The sequence below is a fragment of the Gopherus flavomarginatus genome, chromosome 4 (genome assembly GCF_025201925.1).
Source record: "Gopherus flavomarginatus isolate rGopFla2 chromosome 4, rGopFla2.mat.asm, whole genome shotgun sequence".
Lineage (NCBI taxonomy): Eukaryota > Metazoa > Chordata > Testudines > Testudinidae > Gopherus > Gopherus flavomarginatus.
This window is the reverse complement of record NC_066620.1, coordinates 193,815,510-193,829,288: the sequence shown is the minus strand read 5'-3', so window position 1 is coordinate 193,829,288 and position 13,779 is coordinate 193,815,510. Positions and strand designations below refer to the sequence as shown.

The 13,779-nt window shown below is 40.1% G+C and overlaps 1 protein-coding gene across 2 annotated transcripts in view; it reads right to left on the bottom strand.

The window, feature by feature from the left end:
• The window catches only part of VSNL1 (visinin like 1), a 133,928-nt gene extending 132,288 nt beyond the window's left edge, over window positions 1-1,640 (bottom strand). The window contains exon 1 of one of the 2 annotated variants that reach the window (XM_050951043.1): window positions 1,366-1,640. The gene's annotated coding sequence lies outside the window, so the exon portion shown is untranslated. The remainder of the gene's footprint in view (window positions 1-1,365) is intronic. The other variant, XM_050951042.1, reaches the window with a different exon arrangement.
• Between the last annotated feature and the right edge of the window lie 12,139 nt (window positions 1,641-13,779).

Genomic DNA, 13,779 nt, shown 5'->3' with positions numbered 1-13,779 from the left:
TTACCGAGAAAAACGCCTCGATTCCCACACGAGTTCTGCCGATCTGCCTCAACTTGCCTCTCCTTTGTTTTGATCTCTGGAAATGAAATTCTCCTTTCGTCTCCTCTGCTTCCTTCTCACGCCTTCCTGTGGGAAATGACTTGGATTGCACACCAGCTTTTGTTATCTCCACCCACCTCCATTTTCACCTCGTTCTGTTCCCAAGTAAACAGGAGCGCAGCACATCCACCGTGCAGTTTACCACATAAAAAAAGAATTGAGATGAACGCGCTTATTCCAAAGCTTATTCCTGAAAATATCTTGCAGATGCACAAACGGGTGGACCACGTAAAAGAAACATCTGTCACACGAACCAAGTCTATCAAGAAAGTAATCGCAAGGGTCTCTAGCAATTTGCTCTTCACAATGGGTTTGATGACCTTGCAGAGACTACTGATCTTCCTTTTAATTTTCGCATGGTCTGTTTGCACTGGAAAACATAATGACCTTTTCTCTATTGCTTTTCAAGTGATTAGAAATGTCAAAGGCTTCCGGCTATCAGCAAAACATGCCCAAACGCAAATTATTAAGCGAGCGATCAATGCCTGCTTTTGATGTTGTTGGTATTTATATCCTAATCAATATAGCAGTCAGTCTCTCATCTTAAAACAGGTCAAAAGGCAGATTGCTGTGGACGCAATTTCCCTTCATTTGGTCAATAAAAACAACAATGCACACAAAGTATTAAGAAAGGAAAAGCAATGTTACACAACTTTGCTTGTTACGAGTAATTTGTAAGCGCTAAAAAGAGGCAGAGATAACCACATTGCTTTAAGCTTTTAAGTACTAACATATGGCACAAAAGCCTCCTTCTATTTCCATCCTATCCAGTTCACCCACTTTCACTAGCAAACACTTCTGCCACTTTTCGGGGGGAAAAGAAATCCGCACCGACAGGATGTCAGACAGTTTGACACTTTACAACCCTCTCATTTTATCCCCCACTTCTATCAGCAACAGAACTTCGCCATCTGCATCTAGAGGTATATGTATATAGGGAAAGGTTTCTATTTATAGATTTAAAAATCATATGTAGTTATACTCACTCTCCCCCTATTGTCAAACCCTGTAGCGGACTTTGAAAAGTAATCCTAATCCTTAAATATCGTGCAGTCAAACAATTCACAGCTCACTTTCTCTTCACTGTCACAAGATGTTCGCCCCCTCATGCTTTATTTCTAGCAAACAGCGGGATGAAGCAAAGCCGACAGCACTTTATTGTAACCATGCATTTCACCGCATCCATGCAGAAGATACATTGGTGCAAGAAATTCCAACCCCATCGTGAACCCTAAATTAGCATCCAAGAGCAAAGGGAACACTTACAGTTTGCGTTGTGTGCTGTCACCTGATGCAAAGGATAAAACTCAAAAGGGCAGATTTTGAGAGAGAGAGAGAAGTATTTAATTCAGATGAATGGTGAATCGGTCCCTGCCTCTCCCGTTCTCTCTGCGGCTTAAATCCCCTTAGGGAGCGCGCTGCGAGCCCAGCAGCTGCTTTCACACGTTCCTCCGCTTTGCTCTGCACTGCAGATCGGGAATCCCAGAGAAATTCAAGGTTCCCTTGCTGGATGGAGCTGCCTGCGCACGCACTGCCAATTACCCGACTGTCAGATTTTATAGGCGCATGCGCTTTCACAACAGCGAGGCTGCTGCCCTTGTTTCTGCTCTCACTTGCCATCAGAGATCGGATCCCTGAGTGTAGGAGCAGGCGACAGGGGAGAGGAAAAGAGCAAAGGGGGCGGGGGAGGTAAAACAGGGAAGGGAGAGTGGAGGAACAAAAACAGAGTGACCAGATCAGTAAAACAGGGGGAAGGACAAAAAAAAAAGGGGGGAGGAGGAGCAAAAACATTAAGGAAGGGAAGCAGGTGGGCTCAGGGCCAGGGAGGCAAATGAGGCAATTTGCCCTGGGCCCTGCAGGGCCCCCCACAAGAATATAGTATTATATAGTATTGCAACTTTTTCTTATGGAAGGGCCCCCCAAAATTGCTTTGCCCCAGGCCCCCTTAATCCTCTCGGTGGCCCTGCGTGGGCTACAACACTGGGGAGCGATAAAAGAGGGGCAATCACGAAAAAAACAAAAATGAGGAGGACAAACCCATTGGACAAAAACCACAACAGGGAGTGGAGCAAAAATGTGTTGTTGGGGAAGAGCAAAAACATAGGAGGAGGGGGCAGGTGAGCAAATGCATGGTGAAAGAGTGGAAAGGAGCAAAAAAGGGAGGGTACTGGGAAGCATATCTGGAGAGAGGGCAGAGGAAAAGAAACAGGGAAGACGGACTAACATAAAAGAGGAGTTTTTGATTTTGAACAGCACCTTTTCAGGCCTTCAGTACACTCAATTTTTCTTTCATCTGCAGGTCACCTTTAAGAAATTGTCAAATACTACACACAGTTTTCCATCACTCAACATTAAAATAGATGAGGAATATAGTCTGTTTTATCCCTGAATTCTTTCAGTGGTTAAAGAAAAAAATATTGGGGCAATACATTGCTTTCACAAAAGTGCCGTCTATACACCCTTTGCACACATACTGGACTGTTTTATTGAATGTAAAGAGTGCATTGTCACTGACAGTTTATTTCCACAACAGTTTCAAACTTTCTATAAGCTGACTATTTTTAGTTTAGCTAGCCATGTTACCTAATTTAATGTGGTAAACAGGTGACTGACACCCTTCTTTATATTGTTATTAATATGAACATTAAAAATTTGTATTGCGCTAGCTCCTAGAGGCCAGGGCCTCTTTGTGTAGGCACTGTACAGACATGTACCAAAGAGACAATCCCTGCCCTGAAGGTTTTATAATCTACGACCTTGATCCTGCAAAGATTCACAGGCTTGATTAACTTTACACAGTGTGAATAGTTCCACTGACTGTTCACAATGCATAAAATTAAGCAATGCATAAATCTAAAGTGTAAGACTATAGACTACAGGTGGATACAACAAACAGACAAAGGGAGCATAAGGAAATAATGCTAACTTTGGAAAGCAGTACTCATTGGAAACCAGATACCTGACCATTTTTGAGGGTTTTTTAGGCACCACACCAGAGAAGAGTTTTAAGCAAGGATTTGAAGAAAGATATTATTATTTAATTGCACACAATTGATTTAACTGTGGTTAATAATCATCATGAATTATTACTGTTAATTTATTTGTATTGTTGAAGTGCCCAAAGGCCCAACCAAGTTCAAGGCTGAATTCTGCTAGGCATTGTACGAATACATTGGAATATACAATACTTCCCCTTAAGAGTTTCCGATGGATCTGATTTATTTGACATTATAAACTGTATCTTTATTTACTCTGACAATTTAAAAAAATAAAAGATGGGGAGGGGAGGAAGGTGAGAAAATTCCAAAACACAAAACTTGGTTTCAAAACCACTTAAGATGATGAAGTTTACTTAGATAACAAAATTACTTACCACATAATTTACAAAACAAAAACATTTAAAATAAGAAGAAGTAATGTTTGCAGTATTGTTATAGCCATGGGAGTCTCAGGATATGAACATGCTTAACAATCTGATCGATCTATCTATCTGTCTATCTTGACACTTTGGTTACCATCTTCAGACCTGAGGAAGAGCACCGTGAAGCTCAAAAGCTTGTCCCTTCCACCAACAGAAGTTGGTCCAATAAAAGATATTACTTCACCCACCTTTTCTCTCTCAATAAAAAGAAATAGAATTTCATCCACTCTTGTGTTGTTTATTCACCTGCCTCAGTTAGATCTCTGAAATTACTGACATTTTTCTTTAGTCTTGATTAACTTAAATAATTTTGAATCATCTGCATTTTGCCACCTCATTGCTCACCCTGTTTTCCATATCCTTACAGCACCTCGTATGGAATCCTGTGGCACTGGATTGTTAACTTTTAGCCATGATGAAAATTGACCTTTTTAACTAATATTTTCTATCTTTTATCCAGTTTCTGATTTATACTACTTTGTCTCTCACCAGTATAACCATATTATTATCTTTGAGTGTCCAATTTAGACACATGAAAGGGCCATGGGGCTGAACACTCATCATCTGAAAATCAGGCCTCTTTTCTCATGTCTAGCATAGGCAAATAGCTAATGTGTTTTAAAACACAACCAAACATATTTTAACTAAAACAATTTTGAACTGGGTTTTGCGTATAGGGGTCCGTAGAAGAAAATGCCAAAATACTCATTGACTTAAAGATGGGCAGAATTTTTCCCATATTATAGACAGGACAAGTCATGTCATATGTTTTAAAATATGTTTTGCCCTGTGTATGCAAGGTGCAAAGTCTTGTTAAAAATCATGTTAGTTAAAATGTATTTGCAAACACATTTTAAAACAAAATCTGTTTTCTTTATCTAGCTGTTCCCAATCTGGAAAATGCAAAATCACTAGTCGCTTTTGAAAATGTTAGCCCATTCTTTTATCCATAATTTTAAAATACACCTCTACCTCTGTTACCCAGGGTTCTTGCAACCCAAAGCTCTTGGTAACTTTTAGTCTGTGTGAGGAGGTGTCAGGAAATAAATCAGGGAAGACACGGTCGTCCGACCGATAGATGGCTGGCACAAACAGGACAATACGAGTGCTTTCACTTAAAGCTAAACTTTACTAGTCTCGAGCACTTACACGTCCGCAACAAGATTAGCGAAACACCCCCAACCCTTGATAATTACCAGAGCTGAGTGCGGCTTTCGAGTAACACAGCGGCAGGCTTCCGGTGGCCAAATCTTCTTCCAGTGGGGACATCAAGATGTATCCAGAGGAAGAGTCCAAAGAGAGTTTAAAAGAGTCCCCAAACGAGTCCAACTATTTCAAGCTTTTTCCCCTTATTTATACATGAGTAATAGAATGACATGTCCCTTAAAGAAACCTTGTTAAGTAAGCAATTTCAATGATCCAGCAAGAGGTTCCTTCTGATTATTGATTAACCAGGTGTGGGTATTTCCACGGTTTTCAGCCTTCAGACCCCAATAGACATTCCTGAGGGTACATCCTGCTCTTTTCAAATGCATGTATCAGCAACATCAACAAAATTCTTATCAGGAAGGATGCAGGGTCAAGCTGCCCTTGCTGTGGCACCCAAAACCACCTCCCCTACTGCCTTGGTCAAACTGAGATTGCTGAATGGCCAATTTACAGCTTGCTGACTAGGCCGCCTTTAACAATAAGCCATAGTGGTTTTAGGCACTTTACTCGTTTGCCAAAGTCTCCCCGTACAACTTGATATAAAGCGACCTGATATAACATGAATTCAGATATAACATGGTAAAGCAGTGCTCTGTGGGGGGGGGGGGGGGGGAATGAGGACTGCGCACTTCAGTGGATCAAAGCAAAGTTTGATATAACGCAGTTTCACCTATAACACAGTAAGACTTTTTGGCTCCCGAAGACAGTGTTATATCGAGGTAGAGGTGTATAAATACAACACAAAAACCTTTTTGAATAAGAAATCTATGTAAATAAAATATACCTGCCAATACTACACTGATAAACCTCAATGCAAGTCTATATGCAAACTTAATTCTTCCTTAAATCAAAACTCTAATAAACATTTCTTATTAAACTTCAGACATACAATATTATTAATAAGAAACTAATAATAAACATTTTACAAAAATTCTGCTCTCAGTCAACTAATGTATTAACTGATAATATTAACTATCTAAATATATATGTATCCTTTAAAAGAAATAATTTGCATAACAAAGTTAAGATTTCAAACAATAATAAATAGTGATAAAATAGGGCAGAGTAAGAATAAGGCGCTTGGCTTTCTGCGGCCCTCCGCCTTATGTAGTCACTTAGAGCTTGTGGTAAATGGGTGTAAAACATTACCAGATCAGAACGTTAATATTTTACACTCACTTTGCATTCACTATAAATGGATGCAAATGACCACACAATATGTAAAGTTAGGGAGAATCAGGTCTAGTGTGGACAATGTATGATTTTTAATTTCCTTTCTCTGTTGAGTACTTTGACATTGTAAATAATGTAAACCATTGTCATTTAGGACTTGTCTACATGATGCGCCAGTGCACACCAAAGTGGTATGAATTTTAATGTGTACCAATGTAAAGTGCATTAACTAGCCCTGTCATAAACAGATAGCTAAGGGTTAATGTCTCTTTCACCTGAAAAAAAAAGTAACCTGAAACACTTGACCAGAGGACCAATCAGGAAACAGGATTTTTTCAACTCTGGGTGGAGGGAAGTTTGTGTCTGAGTTCTTTGTGTCTGCCTGAATCTCTCTCAGCTATGAGGAAGATTTTTCTATTTCCTGCTTTCTAATCTTCTGTTTCCCAGTTGTAAGTACCAAAGATCAGATAGGGGATTTTTATGTTCTTTTGTATTTACATGTCTATAGTTGCTGAAGTGCTTTAAATTGTATTCTTTTTGAATAAGGCTGTTTATTCAATATTCTTTTAAGCAATTGACCCTGTATTTGTCACCTTAATACAGAGAAACCATTTGTATGTATTTTTCTTTCTTTTTTATATAAAGCTTTCTTTGAAGACCTGTTGGAGTTTTTCTTTAGTGGGGAAACTCCAGGGAATTGAGTCTGTACTCACCAGGGAATTGGTGGGAGGAAGAAGTCAGGGGGGAAATCTGTGTGTGTTAGATTTACTAGCCTGACTTTGCATTCCCTCTGGGTGAAGAAGGAAGTGCTTTTTGTTCCAGGACTGGAATTAGAGAGGGTGGACTCCCTCTGCTTAGATTCACGGAGGTTGCTTCTGTGTATCTCTCCAGGAGCACCTGGAGGGGGGGGAAAGGAAAAGGATTATTTCCCTTTGTTGTGAGACTCAAGGGATTTGGGTCTTGGGGTCCCCAGGGACGGTTTTTGGGGGGACCAGAGTGCCCCAAAACACTCTAATTTTTTGGGTGGTGGCAGCAGTACCAGGTCCAAGCTGGTAACTAAGCTTGGAGGTTTTCATGCTAACCCCCATATGGAGCATATTGGCATGGACTAAACACACACGAGAGAACTTTTTGTGGGTGCCAGTAGGGTTTACATGAGCCTGTTAGTTTGCAACCCATTGGTGCACATTGCTGCACTGTGTTGACAAGTCCTTAGCAACTTTAAGTGGCTTTTGAAACTAAGGACCAGACTGGCTACAGTGGAGCTATAGCAATTTACATTAGGTCAGGATCTGATTCAGAGTTTTTGTATTTAGTATAAATTAGAGTTTCTCATAGAACAGGAATGTGTTTGGATAGAAGTATACATGCAAGACTAGGTGCTTATTACTTTTTGATCTTAGGTACTTATATGATCACCATTACCATAGCATCTGAGCATCATTTAAAATATTATTCCTCAGATTATGCCTATGAAGTACTATTATCCCCATTTTATAGATAGTATATAATCACAGAGAGGCTGAGTGATAAGATCACAGAGGAAATCTGTGGTGGAGCTGGGAATAGAACCTGAGTCTCTAGAGTCCCAGGCTAATAGCCTAACTACTAGACTCTCCTTTCTCACTTTTCACTTAAATGTTCTTTCTAAACAGAATATTGATAAATTATACCATTATATGACTCATTCACAGAAGTTACTCCTATCTGGAACATGCTTAGAATCATTTAGAACTGGGGTTCACAACTTCATTGCTCCGCCACCTACTTCTGACAACAAATATTACTACACAACCCCAGGAGGGGGGAGCAAAGCCCACTTTGGGGTCCTGACCCACAGTTTGAGAACCGCTCATTTAGATTTTCTAAATAAGATGTAAAATCTAACATTAAATTATTATGACTTTAAAGCTAAACAGTTGAGACCATAGGCGCTGAATTCCCTGCTTTCCCCTGGGTGCTTGACCTCCCTCCTCTGCCCCCAGCCACCTCACTCCACCCCGCCTCTGCCCTGCCTCTTCCCACCCCTTCCCCACCCCCAATCCAATCCCTTCCCTGCCCCAGCCCTTCCTCCTCCACTGAGCGCACCATGATTCTGCTCCACCCCCATCCCTCCTTTCCTCTCCTCCCAGCACACCACCAAACAGCTGTTTGGTGGCAGCCAGGGGAAAGTGCTGAGAGGTAGGCAGAGGAGCAGGGATGCAACATACTCAGGGGGAGGAGGAGGAGGAGCAGGTGGGGCGGGGGGTAAGGGAGCTTGGCTGCAGTGGGAGCAGAGCACCCACTAATTTTTCCCCATGGGTGCTTCAGCCCCGGAGCACCCATGGACATGGTGCCTATGGCTGAGACAAAATTCTCTCTCCATTCATAAGAAAGTAGCATTTCCTGATTGTCATAAATTGCTCCATGTGAGACAAAAAAGAGGACTGGTGTCAGAAGCCATATCTGCTGGATGACACAGAAGTGTGTCAGAAATTGCATCCCTTCACCTGTCCAATGTGCTGCACCAGAAGATATAATATCTGATATTGTTCTTTGGCTTCTGTAATAAATTGCATCCCCTTCACCAATGCTGGGAGCTCGTGAAGCAATTCAGTTTCTGGCACAGCTCCATATTACTATTATTATTACAGTCACACATAGGTCAGAAAAGGGCCCCATTATGCTAGGCACTGTACACACATATAATAACAGACAGGCCCTGCCCTCTATTATCTGTCAGAAATTGCACCTTTGGATTTTGAATTTTTGAAGGAGAGAAAAAAAAGGTGTGAAATGTCAGAATTTGCAAAGGAGCAAAGTCTGACAGGAATACATGCAGCCTCCTCCATTCTTCTCCCCCACCTCAACACACAGTGCAACCCCAAGGAACAGAGACTTCAGCCATTAAAAGCTGCAGTCATGAGTCTTCCAAGAGGATCTGTAGGTAGTCAATCTCTCAGCAGGTAGCTTGTGGTTAATGAGGTGCTTTGCTTTGTTTTGTTTTTACTTAATCCTCCTGTTTTAACAGACACATATAATTGCAGAGTACCTTTTAAGTGGTTGCATTTCCCTTCTCCATTGTGTATTGAACATTTGCCAGGCCCATCCGCACATATGTACTGTACAGGAAGTGATAACAGTTTAAATATAACTAGAAGGAATATATATTTATATATACATATTTCCTAATATTCTCCAATGCATGTGATACATTCTTAATAGTGATTTCCCTTACATTTTACTCCTTTTCCCCCTCCTTCTTGGCAGCAGTTTCTTAAGGCCAAGATTCACTTGCCTGTTGTGCAGCAAATTGAAAGCAGCAATGCAGCTGTACAGATTGGCAAGAAGAGGCTGCTTCAAGGCTTTTTGACACAGGCGCTTTACAGCGCTGCAACTTTCGCGCTCAGGGGTGTGAAAAAACCACACCCTGAGAGCTGCAAGATACAGCACTGTAAAGCCTCAGTGTAAACAGTGCCGCAAGCTACACCCGTAGAGGATGTGGAGTACGTGCAGCGCTGGGAGAGCTCTCTCCCAGCGCTGGTGCTGCGACCACACTCGAAACTTCAAAGCACTGCCGCGGCAGCACTGCCGTGGCAGTGCTTTGAAGTGCAAGTGTAGCCATACCCTAACCAAGGCTGCTGGCGACACACCACAATTCGAGAAGGTGAAATCCTTGATGGTCTGGAGAAAAAAAAATGTGTGACCAGTGTTATTAATTTCATTATGACTAAAGATTATATATAATACAATCAAGAATCAACACAAACTGCATTTGATTACATAATTACATTTTACATATATCCATGTATTTATTATTACATACATATAATTATGTAATCGTCATATTCAAATCCCTCCTAAAGATTTTCTTTTTTCACAGTGACCATAAGAACTGAGGCAAAACAAATAACATTAATACTAATAATCTAAATTCTTCCCACTTCTGTTCTGTTCTCAGCAGCCTTGCCCCAGGCTTGTTGCTTGATTTTGGTAAGATCACATAACCTTTCTGTGTCTGAGTTTATCCCTAGGAAATTAGAGATAATAATACTTACCTACTACCCAGGTATTTTACAAGGCTTACTTAATGAAGTGGGTGCAGTTCTTTACTACATATATTCTGATGGCATGGAGAAACTAATTGCCTTCGCTTCAGGAACATTCACTATGCCTGAGAAGAAATACTTGCAAATAGAGCAAGAAGCTCTCAGCATGATCTTTTGAATTCGGAAGTTCCATTCCTATCTTATTTTACATTGCTGATGGATCATTACTTTCAATTCTTGGACCAAAAGATGGGATTCTATCATTAGCTGCTGCTCTTATGCAATTATGGTAATTGCTACTTTCAGCTCATTCCTATACTATTCAATTCCTTAAAGGGACTCAGCATGACAATGCTAATGGGTTGTTGTGCCTGCCATGCCCAAGCTCCGGTCAATCCAAAGAAACTTTGGACAAAGTATTTTATCTCAATTTGATGGATAGATTATCTATTACTAACACAGATATCAACAAAGAAATTGCTAAGGATGATGTGCTTTCTCTTGTGAAAGGAATGGTACTACAAGGTACAGTGTTGGATCATAAGAATCAATGTGAATTTTCTGTAAATCATGGTTACATCTTATGAGGAATGCAAGTTATCATTCCAAAATCACTTCAGCCTCAGGTTTTGGAAGCTCTTTAAGAAGGTCATTTTGGCATTGTGTGGATGAAGGACATAGTCCAGAGTCATATCTGAGGCCAGGGAACAACACAAATATTGAGAGGAAAGAGAAGTGCTGTACTATGTGTCAGCAAATTCAGCATGATCCTGGCCCAGCACATCATGGCCTCAGACTCCTTGAACACATATTCACGTGGACTTTGCTGGACCTTTAAACAGTTACATGTTTTTAGTCAGCGCAGATGCCCATTCAAAGTGGCCAGAAATTTTCTGAGTGATTTCTACTGCAGCTACCAAGAGCACTGGACATCTTTGTACCTTGTTTAGTCAATTTGATTTACCATTATAGTTGGCAAATGACAATGGATCTGAAGAATTTCAGAGGTTCCCGTCTTCAATTGGAGTTCTGCACATACATTCTGCTCCACACCATCCTTCTACAAATGGACTAGTGGAACATTTTGTACTAACACTTAAGCATGCCATAAGAGTGAACAAGTCTATTCTGAGTCATCAGCAGAAACTGGACAATTTCTTTATTGCCTACAGGAAAACACACATTACTACTCAGGAGTCACCTGCAACATTTTTCTTGAAGTGGCTTTGCGTGCCTGTTGATATCTGCTACATCCTGATGTTGCCTTACATGTAGCCAAATCCCAAGTTATGCAAATTGATCAATGATATGATACTCATCATCATTCTTTTCAAGTAGGAGACTTACTGTGGATTCGCAACTAGGGTTATGGAATAAAAAGGGTACCTGGAGAACTTGTAAAATGCATGCAACATGTTTTGTCTGTAGTTAAACTATCCAATGGTATTTTATGGAAACAACATATGGACCAGTTGCAGTCTTGACAAGTACCCAAGTCTGGGGATGTTCTAGCAGGACTTTCTGTTCCTCTAATCAAACCTTCTGTTACAACTCTAATTATGATGACTTGGTTAAATAAACTTTGGTACTAGATTCAGTTGATTCTTTACCTCAAACTGTTCCTGCCACACCACTATCATCATGTTATCCCAAGAGAGTGTGAAAATCAGTGGTACGCCTGAACTTATACATTGTTTACCTAGTGAGTTGCTATTCCGTGGCAGAATAATTCCTGGAATTTGAGAGTCTGCAGTAGTTCAGCCGCAACTTTTAGTTAGGTTATATAGTGTTTTACGTTAGCCATGTAAATTATAATATGTATATATTTGGAAAGTTTTTTAAGTAGGGTGGAGGAATGTGATGTCCTGTCACTTTAAATGTATAAGCACTCCTTCCCTGCCTGGCAGTGCAAAACCTCACTTTCATGTTGGTTTCAGATTTGGTACCAGAATAATAAAGCCAATACAGTAAACAGATGTCTTTCTTTCAGCTCCCTCTATGTCTGTCCATCTCCTTCCCTTCTGGGTCCAAATATAATAATGACAACTTTTCATAATTGTCTTAATTTCTGAAGAAATATTTGTTAATTTATTTTACTTCTAGACAGCAGTAATGAATCAGTGCTCTTGAATCAGGAATCTTGGAAGAAGGACATACTAACAAGAGCATAGCTATATTTATGAGAAGACTTTGTATTCATATTAAATGTTCATAGAATCATAGATTCCAAGGCCAGAAGGGACCATTCTGATTATCTAGTGTGACCTACTGTAGAACAGAGGCCATAGAACTTCCCCAAAATAATTTCTTGATCATATCTTTTAGAAAAACATCCAATCTTGATTTAAAAATTATCAGTGATGTAGAATCCACCATGACCCTTGTTAAGTTGTTCCAATGGTATTCTCACTGTTAAAAATGTATGCCTATGAGTGTCAAAACCTTGATGTGGAGGGATTGGATGGAGAGAGGAATTCTGACTGTGTCACAGCCAATTTATAATGATAAATTTAAACTATTTGTAGATCTTCAGCAACAATTTGGCTTGTCTTGCTTCAGAGCATGGAACTCTCTCCATTTAAAGCATTTACTTACCAATGTATTTGAACCAGATGCATTGGGAGTTCCACAACCTCCAGAACTTTTATTGTGTTGGAGGAAACTTCCTGGATTTACTCAACCAGTGGTATCCTTTTACAATTTTCTGACCCCAAAAACTTTGCCAAAGTTTGATAATTTGAGAATTTCTTGAAATAGAGATTTGGATACACAGCTGTCTCCAGCTCCATGGAATACACATGTATCTAAAGTTAAAAAAGCAACTGTAGACCCGAGACTATGGCTTCTTTACTAAAGGACACTTTTTTGAATATACTGATCTCCAAGTAGGCTAATCGCAATGGGCTTCATAGATGGTGACTGCTGTTGGAAACATTGGTGTTATATTCCCTTTGTGCTTCATAAGCTCATATTTTTTAGGAGAGCCCTTGCATCAAGAATTTCTGGTATGAGGTGAGTCAAAGGACCAATTTGATATTGGATGCTAAATTGGAGCCCTCCTCCGTAAGTTTTTGTTCTTGGTTATATTCCTGATACGTGAAGTTTACCTGTAAAAAGGTGACATGGTTCCAATATGCAGCTTTGGTTGTTAAAAAAGTAATTCTTCAAAAATGGAAAAGTTGATTCCCTCCAACCACTGATGCCTGGCTCACATCACATATGGCTGACATCACAGTGAACAAACAACTGGCATTCCACAGAAGGGCAATGCCTAAAAAATTCAAAACAATTTGAGCTGACCCTTTAGAGGTCTGTGATTAATATAGACCCTGAAGATAGATATGTTATTTCTCCTCCTTTCTCTTTATCCTAACTTTATGTATTATGATGAATCTTGGATTTTATATATTTGTTGTATTTTAAAAATATAAAAAAAACCATATATCCTTATTTTGAGCCTGAATTTGTCTAGCTTCAGCTTCCAGCCCTTGGATTTATTTTACTTTTCTTTGCTAGACTGAGGAGCTCATTATTAAATATTTGCTCCCTATGTAGGTACTTATAGACTATGATCAAGTTTCTACTTCATCCTCTTTGTCAAACTAAATAGACTGAGCTCATTGTCTATCACTATAAGATGTTTTCTAGTCCTTCAGACATGCATCCGACGAAGTGAGTATTCACCCACGAAAGCTCATGCTCCAAAATGTCTGTTAGTCTATAAGGTGTCACAGGACTCTTTGCTGCTTTTCTAGTCCTTCGGTCATTCTCCACGTTCCGCTAACAGGGAGTTTTGCAAGGGAGTTCTCCAGGTGAAGGAGGAGCAAATACAGCACTCTTGGGGTAAGT